Genomic DNA, 14,138 nt, shown 5'->3' on the forward strand with positions numbered 1-14,138 from the left:
AGGCATCTGTCTGAAGAATAAACTCTTTCTTGAAGTTTGGGGCCATCAGAACGGGTTGCTTACACAAAGCGTTTTTCATTTCTTGGAAGGCTGACTCTGTTTCTTCGGACCACTTAACCATTACTGGTTTTGTCCCTTTTAGCAGGTCAGTCAGAGGCGCAGCCATCGTGGCGAAGTTTGGGATGAACCTCCTGTAATATCCCACGATTCCCAGGAAGGCTTTAACTTGCTTCTTGGAAACTGGTTTTGGCCACGTTTGAATTGCCTCCACTTTACTGATTTGGGGTTTTATTTCTCCGTGACCCACTATGTATCCAAGGTACTTAGCTTCTTCTTTACCCAAGGCACACTTCTTTGGGTTTATAGTAAATCCGGCCTCTCTTATAGCATCCAACACCGCTTGGACTTTCTCCAGATGACTCTCCCAGTCCGGGCTAAAGATGACGATATCATCTAGGTACGCAGCAGCGTAGGCCTTATGGGGTGCAAGAACTCTATCCATAGCCCTCTGGAAGGTCGCCGGAGCTCCCTGTAGGCCAAACGGCATCCGGGCATACTGGAAGCATCCATCAGGTGTCGAAAAGGCTGTCTTCTCCTTGGCTTCCTGCGCCATGGGGATCTGCCAATACCCCTTTGTCAGATCCAAGGTGGATATATATCTGGCGTGCCCAAGCCTTTCGATGAGCTCATCAATACGGGGCATGGGATAAGCGTCGAACTTGGAGACCTCATTCAACTTCCGATAGTCGTTGCAAAACCTCCACTCTCCATCAGGTTTTGGGACCAGGACAATTGGGCTTGACCAACCGCTCTTGGATTCCTCAATGACTCCAAGCCTCAACATACGCTCCACTTCCTTGGAGATAACTTCTCGACGAGCCTCAGGAATACGATAAGGTTTCACATTCACCCGCACATGGGGCTCTGTTAGGACCTCGTGCTCTATGACCTTCGTGTATCCTGGCAATTCTGAAAACAGGTCCCTGTTTTTCTGGAGTAACTCCCGGCACTGCTGTTTCTGGGTTTTCGATAGCGTCTCTGCTATAGTAACCGCTCCAACCTCACCTTCTGGGTTGCTTAACAATGACGGAGTAACTGTCGGCTCTCTATCTTGCCATGGCTTGATGAGGTTGACATGGTAAACTTGGAATGGTTTCCGTCTTCCTGGTTGGTGAATTTTATAATTTACCTCACCAAGTTTCTCGACGACCTCATATGGCCCTTGCCATTTGGCCAAGAACTTGCTTTCCACCGTTGGAACTAACACCAGAACTCGGTCTCCCGAATTGAACTGCCTCACTCTTGCAGACCGGTTGTAGACCCTGGCTTGAGCTTCTTGTGCTTGGAGAAGGTGTTCTTTCACGATAGGCATCACCTTTGCAATCCTCTGCTGCATCAGGGCCACATGCTCAATGACGCTTCTGTGGGGCGTGACTTCGGCTTCCCAGGTTTCCTTGGCTATATCCAGGAGTCCTCGTGGATGTCGGCCATATAGAAGCTCAAACGGTGAGAACCCTGTGGAGGCCTGTGGAACTTCACGAATGGAAAACATCAGATAGGGTAAGAGACAATCCCAGTCTCTACCATCTTTCTCTATAGCTTTTCTCAGCATGCTCTTTAGAGTCTTGTTAAACCTCTCAACAAGACCATCTGACTGGGGATGGTACACCGAGGTCCTCAACTGGGAGATCTTCAGGGCTTTGCATAACTCCCTCATCACCTTGCTCATGAAAGGTGTACCCTGGTCAGTCAGGATCTCCTTTGGCAGACCTGTCCGGGAAAAGACATGGACCAACTCGCGGGCTATGCTCTTTGAGGAAGAATTCCTCAAGGGAATTGCCTCAGGATAGCGTGTGGCATAGTCCAGGATGACTAATATATACTGATGGCCCCGAGCTGATTTAACTAAGGGACCGACCAAGTCCATGGCAATTCTCTCGAACGGTACCTCAATAATGGGCAGTGGCACAAGGGGGTTCCGGAAATGAGGAGTAGGAGCAGTTAGCTGACATGTAGGGCAGGACCTGCAATAGTTCACTATTTCCCGGTGACACCCAGGCCAATAGAACCTCTGCACAACCCGTTCCTGCGTTTTTTCCACCCCTAGGTGTCCACCCAAGATGTGTGAATGGGCCATGTCCAACACTTTCCGTCTATACGGACCCGGCACTATCAACTGCTCTACCAACTCCTCCCTTATTTTCGTGACCCGGTACAACAATTCCCCCCTCAACAGAAAATGGGGAAATCTTTTGTCTGCCCCCGGCTCCTGTACCACCCCGTCAATAACTGTGACATTATTAAAGGCTTCCCTCAGAGTGGGGTCCCTATGTTGGGCAGTCCCAAAATTTTCACCGGTAACCTCTAACTCCAGAATGTCAGATGTAGGGGATACTTCCTCCTCATCCCCAACCAGAACACAAAAAGGAAAGCTGTCTGCCTCTGGGTGTGGCGATACCGTTCCAGGGTTCACTGGTTCCCTGCCAGGGAGCTCAGAACCCTTTCCCCACAAATCCCAAAACAAACAGAAATCCCGGCCAATAATTATAGGGTGCAACAAGTCCTGAACTACGCCGACTATGTGGGATTCAGTGCCACATGCCGTTTCAATGTCCACCCTGGCCATAGGGTAGTCCTTTGCATCACCATGTATGCACCGCACTCCGACCTTCTTTCCTGGGAGCAGATGAAGAGGAAAAGTGGCCCTCACCAGGGTCACTAGGCTCCCCGAGTCTAACAGTGCCGTTACTGCTCGACCGTTCACCTTTACGGGACACGCTTGAGGTCCCTCGTTGGATGGAGAGTTCACACTACAGACTGGATACGCATAGTATGAACAACGGCGTCCCATGCTGCAGTCCATCTGCTCAGTGGCTTGGGAACAACGGGCAGCTATATGTCCTGGCTTGTGGCACCTCCAACAAATAACATCACCCGTGGGGACCTTGGGCACCACCTCCCCCGCCCTTTGTGACCTTGGACGCACCACCCCTTTTTGGGACTCAGCTGCCCTCTGGGACCCCCAGTACGGCATGGGCTGCCTCCCGAAGGAGCCTTCCAACCCTTGGTATCTCTCAACCAGTCCGATCAGCTCGTCGGCATTCTGGGGATCACCCTGGGCAACCCAAGACTGTATAGGCCTCGGGAGGGAATGGACAAACCGATCCATCATCACCCGTTCTACCATCTGTGCAGGCGCAGAGGTCTCTGGCTGCAGCCATTTCTGGACCAGGTGCAACAGATCAAACATTTGGGAACGAGGTGGTTTGTCCCGGTGATAGCCCCAGGAGTGAACTCGCTGTGCCCTGACAGTCAGTGTCACCCCCAGACGTGCGAGAATCTCGGCTTTCAATTTGTGATACTCTTTGGCATCCTGCAAGGTCAAATCATAGTACGCCTTCTGGGGTTCTCCCGTCAGGTATGGCGCAAGTACCTCTGCCCACTGCTCTGGCGGAAGTTTTTCCCTCTCAGCGACCCTCTCAAACACCGTCAGGAAGGCCTCAACATCATCCCCGGGAGTCATTTTCTGCAATGCACGTCTTACCGTCTTCCGGACGTGGGTGTCATCAGCCAAACCTGGGGTTGGGGCGCTCGCCTTGCCCTGGATGGCGGTTGCCAGAAGCTGCATCTGCTGCTGATGCTCCTGCTGGCTCTGTTGTAACTGCTGCCGTTGCTCCTGCTGACTCTGCCGTTGCTCCTGCTGGCTCTGTTGTATCTGCTGCTGGCTCTGTTGTATCTGCTGCATCAACAGCCTGTTGGTCTCTTGCTGCCTTTGCTCCTGCTGGACCAAGTGTTTCAGCAGGTCCTCCATTTTCTCCGGCAATGCTTGCTGGCTTGCAACAGCCTTGACCCAGGACATTCAAAAATAAACTCACGTCTCCGCTGGGAACGCTGCCCGCATTCTCCACCAATTGTAGCGATTTCACTCACTCAGCTGCGACGGCTGACACTCAGGAGACGTGTTCCTTTAAAGTTCACTGGGTTTATTGCTTCATAAACCATGTGGCAAAACAACAGAAAGCAAAATAGCCTTTGGTTCAGGCAAAGGAAAACAAGTGTCCAGTTCATCCGGCTCAGTCCTGAAGCCGAACACACCCAGGAGGGTTTCACCTCCACACATCTCTGCTGTGTAAAGGATTAGCCAGTCTTATATAGGACTAACCACACCCAGTAATCTATCACATGATTAGCCATGTGGTCTGACATCACCACAGGTCCTGAAACACAAACATATGGTTATATAAAACAACGCAATATTCCGGGCTACATTACAGCAACAAGGCACTTATGTGGCACATACCTCCCATCGACTACACACCCTTTAGCCATGCTACACCTTGTACTTAGTGCGCTCCTATAATGCTGTGGAACCAGTAATGTTAATCAGATTAATGTACTGACTGCATTTCCCCAAAATAAAGTCCCTAGAGCAAACACCGGGCATTGATCCAGCAAGGAATATTGGAAGATTTCAGCTCTGAAGCCTGCAGAATTGTGAATGCAGCATTATTTAAAGAAAATATATAATTGGATGAAGAGAACCTGAGTAAATTTACAACTCAAAATCTGAATTAAAGGGGTTGTCACATTAGGAGAGAATCTTTTCTGAATGGTCACGTGATCAGTTGATCTCTTGATCTCTGTAGGTTCCGTTACTGAAACTCCTAGAAACTAACTGATATTACCAAAGATGATGCTTGCAAAAGAAAATGTTTACGGCTGGTGATACATGTAGACAGATAGGTGAGGGTCAATGCTCTCCGGTGATTGACCATTGATGGTCACTCTTCTTTCACTAACCCACGTCTCCTGCCTTAGATCTAGTGCAAGCGCCATTATTCACTGGTTCACTGGGGTGGAGTATGCAGATCTAGTGCAAGCGCCATTATTCCCTGGGGTGGAGTATGCAGATCTAGTGCAAGCGCCATTATTCCCTGGGGTGGAGTATGCACAGTAAGGTGCTCATAGAGAAGACTGTCAGTGTCTGGTGTCATCCGCGTGGTTTGCTCCAGATCACACCGGTCACGGACAGTCTTCTTCACTCCTGCTGTTTGTTCCCGCCATGATCGTCCTAGTGAAGAAGATTGTCAGTATCTGTCAATCACTCACAGGCGGCAGGTGGGGAGGCAGGCGCAGTGATGCTTCTCCCCGTCGGGGGCGCCCTGCGCTTCTCCTATAGCATGTTAATCCATTTCTCACTACAAGAGCCATCTGAGTACCTGATGAAGGGCAGAGTCAATGATCGAAAGGTTGTACGCTCAGTTTTGGATAGCAAAAATAAAATTCCTACAGTCTCAAATTTGTTTGAGCGCCTAGTTCTTTGGATTTACAATATTCAAGGGCTGGACCCCTGCTAGCATGTCATCCCGTCTGGAGAGCCGGGCCTTACATAGGAAAAAGTCTAGCAGGTAGAGGCAGCTCTGACCAGGAAATAGAGCTGGAGTGACAGAGACTTCAGGTTTACAAATGGTCCTTCACCATTATTTGTATAACAATTCAAAAGCTGATTTCAGAGTAATGGAGGGTCAGACTGGCCATCTACAGGTATTGACGGACTTGTATTTGAAAGAGCTGCAGGGGTGAGGTCCTGCTGACAAATTACCTTTAAGGGCTTGTTCGTATGCTGAGTTTTTGCAGCATCTTTTTCCACGAGTTTTTCTAATTTAAAAAATGCTGCATTTTACAATACAAGAAAAGTTCAGGATTTCTGAAACAGGGGATTGCTTCCTTCAGGATGCGCCTAAAATGGCTGCCTTCATATTCCTGTAATCCCCTTATAAATCCCGTTTTCTCCACCTACTAAGTCCACCCCGCCCACACTAATGACTCACTTTAACTATTTTAACCCTTCCTGCACATAATCCCCCTTTTCACTTAATTCCCCATTCCAAACCCTGTCACGTCGGCCTCCCTTTCATGGTGAATCCCAGTGCGGCCTCTCTTGATCGCTGATTAGTACTAGATTGCTCATTTTTTGGCAGTTTTTTTCTTTTGCACCACCTCTGTGCGTGGGTCCTACAGCTGCTGACCGCTAATCAGTGACGCATATCCCTGATCAGCATCCATGCTCGCTTTTGACTGGGACTTTTTTTCCTGTCCTTTTTCCCCCTTTTACACCACATCCGTGCTCACTTTTAATCAAGACTTTTTTTCCTGTCCATTTTTCCACATTTTGCACTACATCCGTGTGTGCACCCTTCACTCCTTCCTTTCAGAGCTCAACAGTGCCTCCAAATAGTAGTTTCCCACCACATATGGTGAATCATCGAACTCAGGAGAAATTGCACACCAAATTTTGGGATCCATTTTCTCCTGCTTTATTAGTGAAAATGAAAAAACGTGAGACTAAAACAAAATTTTTGTGTGAAAAAAAAAATCAAATTTTTTAATTTTCACAGTTCAACGTTGTAAAATTCTGTGAAGCACCTGTAGGTTCAAAGTGCCCACCACACATCAAGATAATTTTTTTCAGGGGTATAATTTTCAAAATAGGGTCACTTGTGGTAGTTTCCACTGTTTAAGAACATCAGGAGCTCTCCAAAAGAGACATGGTGTGCATTAACAATTCTAGTCAATATTGCGTTCAAAAAGTCAAATGGTGCTCCTTCCCTTCCAAGCCCTGCTGTGCACCCAAAAAGTAGTTTTCCACCACTTATGGGGTACCAGCGTACTCAGGAGAAATTGCACAACAAATTGTATGGATCCATTTCTGCTCTTACCCTTTTGAAAATAAAAATATATGGCTAAAACAATATTTTTGTGCAAAAAATTTGATATTTTTACTTTCACTGCTCAATATTATAAAATTCTGTGAAGCACCTGGGGGTTTAAAGTGCTCACCACACAATCCTTGAGGGATTTAGTTTCCAAAATGGTATCAATTGAGGGGTGTTTCCACTTTTTGGGCACATTTGTGGCTCCACTAACGAGACATGGCGTCCGCTACCTATTCCAGTCAATTTTTCATTCAAAAAGTCAAATGGTGCTCCTTCCATTCCGAGCCCTGCCGTGCGCCCAAACAGTAGTATTCCCCCACATATGGAGTATCGGTGAACTCAGGAGAAATTGCATAATAATATGGTGCATTTTCTCCTGTTACCCTTGTGAAAACGCTAAATTTTTGGCTAAAGTAACATTTTTGTGGGAAGGGTTAAATTTTTATTTTGTCCTTCCACTTTGCTTGAGTTCCTGTGAAGCACCTGAAGGGTTAATAAACTTGTTGAATGTGGTTTTGAGCAGTTTTTAGCATGGTGTCACTTTTGGGTATTTTTTGTCATACAGACCCCACATAGTCACTTCAAATGTGATCTTGTTTTCTAAATTTTTTTGGAAAAATTAGAAATTGCGGAAAAACTTTTTTTTAACCCTTCTTACTTTGTAAAAAAACAAAAGTATGTTTAAAAAATTGTACTGATGTAAATTAGACAGGTGGTAAATGTTATTTATTATCTATTTTTGTGTGACATGACTCTCTGGTTTAAATTAAGGGCATAAAAAAAAATCAAAATGTGAAAATTGCAAAATTTTCAAATTTTTTTTGCAAAATTTCCAATATTTTCACAATTAAATGCAAAAACTATCCTCCTATATTTACCACTATCATGAAGTGCAATATGTCACACACAAAAAAAATCTCAGAATCACTTGGCTCTGTTGAAGTGTTCCAGAGGTATTACATCATAAAGTCAGATAAGGAGGATTTGCGGATAATCTCCACCTTTGGTATCTCATATAATAGATCCAAGTCCAGATAGAAAGTACATGCGTTTTTCTTTATTCAGTTGACGCGTTTCGAAGTACTACAGACTTCTTCATCAGGACAAAAAAGTACTTTGAAACACGTTGACTGAATAAAAAAAACAGCATATAGGCTCTGTCTGGAGTTGGATCTATCATACGAGATACCAATGGCGGAGATAATCCGTAAATCCTCCTTATCTGTGTTTTCCTGGTCTGATGATCGGTTGGACCTGCAGCAGCTAGATTTATGAGTGATGGAAATGTAGTGTATACACAACTAAATCAGGTTAGCATAGACATATTTAATACCCTTATCTCCCTTGGATAAAACCCTATTGCCGCTGTCTTAGGGTACCGTCACACTATACGATTTACCTACGATCACGACCAGCGATATGACCTGGCCATGATCGTAGGTAAATCGTAGTGTGGTCGCTGGGGAGCTGTCACACAGACAGCTCTCCAGCGACCAACGATGCCGAGGTCCCTGGGTAACCAGGGTAAACATCGGGTAACTAAGCGCAGGACCGCGCTTAGTTACCCGATGTTTACCCTGGTTACAAGCGTTAAACTAAAAAAAAAAAACAGTACATACTTACATTCTGGTGTCCGTCAGGTCCCTTGCCGTCTGCTTCCCGCACTCAGTGACTGCCGGCCCGTAAAGTGAAAGTGAAAGCACAGCCGCTGTGCTCTGCTTTCACTTTACGGCCGGCAGTCACAGTGCGGGAAGCAGACAGCAAGGGACCTGACGGACACCAGAATGTAAGTATGTGCTGTTTGTTTTTTTTTTAGTTTAACGCTTGTAACCAGGGTAAACATCGGGTTACTAAGCGCGGTCCTGCGCTTAGTTACCCGATGTTTACCCTGGTTACAAGCGAACGCATCGCTGGATCGCATCGCTAGATCGCTAGATCGGTGTCACACACACCGATCTAGCGATGACAGCGGGAGATCCAGCGATGAAAGAAAGTTCCAAACGATCTGCTACGACGTACGATTCTCAGCAGGATCCCTGATCGCTGCTGCGTGTCAGACACAGCGATATCGTAACGATATCGCTGGAACGTCACGAATCGTACCGTCGTAGCGATCGAAATGTTATAGTGTGATCAAAATTGAAAAACATGACCTGGTCATGAAGGTGAAAATAGGCTGGCTGGTGAAAGGGCTAAAAAAGACACAAATTTAAAAAAAAAAAAAAACAAGAATAGAACACAAAGCTGCAAATACAATATTGAATTGAGACAATAAAGTTTACTGGTTTTACGTTTATGTAGTCTATAGCAATTAAGGCAATATTCCAGCGTGTTTTTTTCAGCCTTGGAGTGGTGCTTCTAATGTAAGGCCTCAGCTCTTATACTCACCCTCCAGCGTCTTCATAATTTTTTCGGCGCTGCTCCGGTCCAGCGGCGCCAACTTGTGACCAGGGCATTACTGTCTTTACTGGCGTATAGGGCCCAATGAGCAGAGGGGCCCCCCTCTGTTTTGCTTACCAGGCCCCAGCGGCAGCATTGTGCTGCTTCAGTAACTGATTGCGGGTCCTCCGACGCATGATTAGTTAAAATCTGTTGCCATAAAAGAGATTTGTTCCACACAGCAACAGTTAACAGATGCTAGCAGGGGTGGATTAAGGGTAGCCAGGGCCCCGGGCTGTTCACACACTGTGGGCCCCCCCGGTCATGTGACGGGGGTCATGTGACGGGGGTCATGTGACGGGGGTCATGTGACGGGGGTCATGTGACGGGGGGTCATGTGACGGGGGTCATGTGGCAGGGGTCATGTGGCGGGGGTCATGTGGCGGGGGTCATGTGACGGGGGTCATGATATACCCGAACCAGATTATTCCAGAAAAATGGCCGGGCCCTACTCTACTGTAACCTATTCAATATTTGTTAAAAACTGCAATACAATTTAGGTATATCTTGACCAATAATATCACATACAAGGAACAAATACAACCGCACCGTGACCAGACCACAAATTACAACCACAGTGATCGAATAATATCACATACAAGGAACAAATACCACCGCACCATGTCAAGACCACATATTACCACCACATAGTGACTGAATATTACAATACTGATCAGTAATAAAAAAAAAACAAAAAACAAACACAATACTATCACCATAAGTGCCAGTATTCACAGGAGATCTGTACTTAGTATGCAGTGTCTGTGTAGAGGTAATACAGAGATCACTGGTGACATTGTACACAGGTTCTCTGTATATAGTATACAGTGTATAGTGTCAGTGTATAGGTAACACTGACTCACCAGTGACGTCTCTAGGTGAAGTCCTTCATCTTTCATCCAGCACAGACGCCATCATTTCTTCCAGCCAGGACTCGTTTCTGCAGGAAATAACACAGTTATCTCGAGCTCCGCTTGTAGAACACATTACTTAATTTTTCACAACTTCTACATTACACCACATGAAGAGAAAAAGGCGATATAGTGTCACTCTGCACAGTAACAGCACCGCCCCCCCATTTAAAACAGTGTACTCAAAAAATAAAATAAATACATCACTGCAGTAATAATATCCCTTAATTAGCCCCTATGGTAATACTATTCCCCACCCCATGTATCTCATTCCTCGCTCCAGCCATATGTTCTCCCATCCTGCACTCATGAGTATCCATCCTGCCCCATATGATCTCCCCATCCTGCCCCATCAGTCTCCATCGTATCCATCCTGCCCCATGATCCAATCCTGCCCCATGTCTCCAATCATGCCCCGTGTCTACATTCTGTCCATGCCTCCAGTCCTGCCCCCAGTGTGTCCAGCAATCTGCCCCAGTGTGTCCAGCAATCTGCCCCACTGTCTCCAGCAATCTGCCCCACTGTCTCCAGCAATCTGCCCCACTGTCTCCAGCAATCTGCCCCCAGAGTGTCCTCCAATCTGCCCCAGTGTCTCAAGCATTTCCCCCCAGTGTGTCCTCCAGCATTGTCCCCCAGTGTGTCCTCCAGCAATCTGCCCCACTGTCTCCAGCATTGCCCCCCAGCGTGTCCTCCAGCAATCTGCCCACAGTCTCCAGCATTGCCCCACAGTCTCCAGCATTGCCCCACTGTCTCCAGCATTGCCCCACTGTCTCCAGCATTGCCCCACTGTCTCCAGCATTGCCCCACTGTCTCCAGCATTGCCCCACTGTCCCCAGCATTGCCCCACTGTCTCCAGCAATCTGCCCCCAGTGTGTCCTCCAATCTGCCCCAGTGTCTCCAGCATTGCCCCCCAGTGTGTCCTCCAGCAATCTGCCCACAGTCTCCAGCATTGCCCCACTGTCTCCAGCATTGCCCCACTGTCTCCAGCATTGCCCCACTGTCTCCAGCATTGCCCCACTGTCTCCAGCATTGCCCCACTGTCCCCAGCATTGCCCCACTGTCTCCAGCATTGCCCCACTGTCCCCAGCATTGCCCCACTGTCCCCAGCATTGCCCCACTGTCTCCAGCATTGCCCCACTGTCCCCAGCATTGCCCCACTGTCTCCAGCATTGCCCCACTGTCCCCAGCATTGCCCCACTGTCTCCAGCATTGCCCCACTGTCTCCAGCATTGCCCCACTGTCCCCAGCATTGCCCCACTGTCTCCAGCATTGCCCCACTGTCCCCAGCATTGCCCCACTGTCCCCAGCATTGCCCCACTGTCTCCAGCATTGCCCCACTGTCTCCAGCATTGCCCCACTGTCTCCAGCATTGCCCCACTGTCCCCAGCATTGCCCCACTGTCTCCAGCATTGCCCCACTGTCCCCAGCATTGCCCCACTGTCCCCAGCATTGCCCCACTGTCTCCAGCATTGCCCCACTGTCCCCATCATTGCCCCACTGTCCCCAGCATTGCCCCACTGTCCCCAGCATTGCCCCACTGTCTCCAGCATTGCCCCACTGTCTCCAGCATTGCCCCACTGTCCCCAGCATTGCCCCACTGTCCCCAGCATTGCCCCACTGTCTCCAGCATTGCCCCACTGTCTCCAGCAATCTGCCCCCAGTGTGTCCTCCAATCTTCCCCAGTGTCTCCAGCATTGCCCCCCAGTGTGTCCTCCAGCAATCTGCCCCACTGTCTCCAGCATTGCCCCCAGTGTGTCCTCCAGCAATCTGCCCCAGTGTGTCCTCCAGCATTGCCCCCCAGCAATCTGCCCCACTGTCTCCAGCATTGCCCCCCAGTGTGTCCTCCAGCAGTCTGCCCCACTGTCTCCAGCATTGCCCCCAGTGTGTCCTCCAGCAATCTGCCCCAGTGTGTCCTCCAGCATTGCCCTCAGTGTGTCCTCCAACCTGCCCCAGTGTGTCCAGCATTGCCCCCAGTGTGTCCTCCAGCATTGCCCCCCAGTGTGTCCTCCAGCATTGCCCCCCAGTGTGTCCTCCAACCTGCCCCAGTGTCTCCAGCATTGCCCCCCAGTGTGTCCTCCAACCTGCCCCAGTGTCTCCAGCATTGCCCCCCAGTGTGTCCACAGTCCACCGTTTAACTGATCAAAAAAAAAAAAACAGTCTCCTCACCTGTCCACGCTCCCGGCGGCGAGCTCCCTTCTGCAGCGCACACTCGCCGGCGACTGACAATGACGTCAGACGCCGGCGACGTGTGCGCGCGGCCGACTTCAGCCGCCAGCCTCCAATTGGCTGGCGGCTGTTGTTGTTAACTATTGACGTGTGGGCGCGCGCCCGCACATCAATAGGAAACCGCCGCAGCGCTGCAAGGGGCCCGGTGAGCAGATGAGAAGGGGCCCGATGCGGGCCCCCTCTCTCTGCCCACCGGGTCCGGGGGCACATAAATGCCGCCCGGCGGCGGGCAGTCAGACTCACAGATGATTATCAGAGGGTTAATCTGCGGTAGCCCAGGGCCCCCCCAGACCACTGGGCCCTGGGCTACCGCCCATATTGACCCTCTGATAATCCGCCCCTGGATGCTAGCCAATCACAGACCGGCAGCCGACATCAGCACGCACGTCACCGACATATGACGTCTGTTGTGAGTTCTGCTCTTGGGCTCCCTCCGGTGGTTTTAAGTTGAATGGCTGCTCCTTGGATTTAGCAGTCTGCAGCTGCTTCCACTGATTGTCTTTCTGCTCGGCTATTTATGCCTGGCTCTTCCCTTTAGCCAGTGCCACTTGTCTATGGTTCCTGGTTGGATTCACATCTCTCTTGGATTTCCCTGATATCCTGACCAGTTCAGCAAAGATAAGTCCTTTCTTTGCTCTTTTCTGTCCACATGTTGTGGAATTATTCGTTCTGTGCATTCTATGTTTTGTCCAGCTTGTCAGTATGGATTAATTCAGTTAAGCTGGAAGCTCTGGGAAGCAGATTTACCCTCCACACCTTTAGTCAGGTGTGGAGATTTTTGTAAACTCTGTGTGGATTTTTGTAGTTTTTAATACTGACCGCACAGTATTCCGTCCTGTCCTATCTAGCTAGACCGGCCTCCTGTGCTACATCCTGGTTTCATTCTATGTATGTCTTTTCCCTCTCCACTCACAGTCATTACTTGTGGGGGGCTATCTATCCTTTGGGGATTTTCTCTGAGGCAAGATAGTTTTCCTGTTTCTATCTTTAGGGGTAGTTAGTTCTCAGGCTGTGACGAGGTGCCTAGGGAGTGACAGGAGCATCCCACGGCTACTTCTAGTGTTGTGTTGAGCTTAGGGACTGCAGTCAGTACAGGTTCCACCTCCTTCAGAGCTCGTCCCATGTTGCTCCTAAACCACCAGTTCATAACAGACGTCACTGTCATATGCCGGAACCACACTGCGCACCTCATCTGAATCAGAGAGGAGGGCAACGCTGAAGCTGGAGTTTGGCCAGGTAAGGAAAAACTTTTTTTTGTTGTAAAGCCATGGTATGGGGCATATTATACTGGTATGGGGCTGCATTATACTATGTGGTGCATTATGCTGCTATGGAAGTGCATTATACTATGGAGTTCATTATACTACTATGGGGGTGCATTATAGTACTATAGGGTGCATTATACTGCTATGGGAGTTGTTGTGAATTCTGCTCTTGGGTTCCCTCCAGTGGTTGAAGGTGGGAATGCAGTTGTCTCTGACTCGCAGTCCTGGCCAGGTGTATCGGATGATTACAATTCTGACTGGGATATTTAGGTGTGCAGGATCCTTTAGCCCTTGCCAGTTGTCAATGTTCCTTGTGAAGTGTTGGATCACTTTCTGGCTTCTCCTGCTTGCTGCCAAAGTCAGCAAAGATAAGTGTTTGGTTTTTGTATCTGTGGCACACTGCTGTGTGCTTGTTTCAGTTTTATTCCTGCTCTGATTGTAGGATTCACTGGAGTTGCAGATTTACGCTCCTACATTTTAGTAGATGTAGGAAGTTTTTTGTATATTCTGCTGTGTATGTTTTGAAGGGTTTTAATACTGACCGCACAGAACTCTGTCCTATCCTGTCCTATCTAGCTAGA

Source organism: Ranitomeya imitator, chromosome 3 (genome assembly GCF_032444005.1).
Source record: "Ranitomeya imitator isolate aRanImi1 chromosome 3, aRanImi1.pri, whole genome shotgun sequence".
Taxonomy (NCBI): Eukaryota; Metazoa; Chordata; class Amphibia; order Anura; family Dendrobatidae; genus Ranitomeya; species Ranitomeya imitator.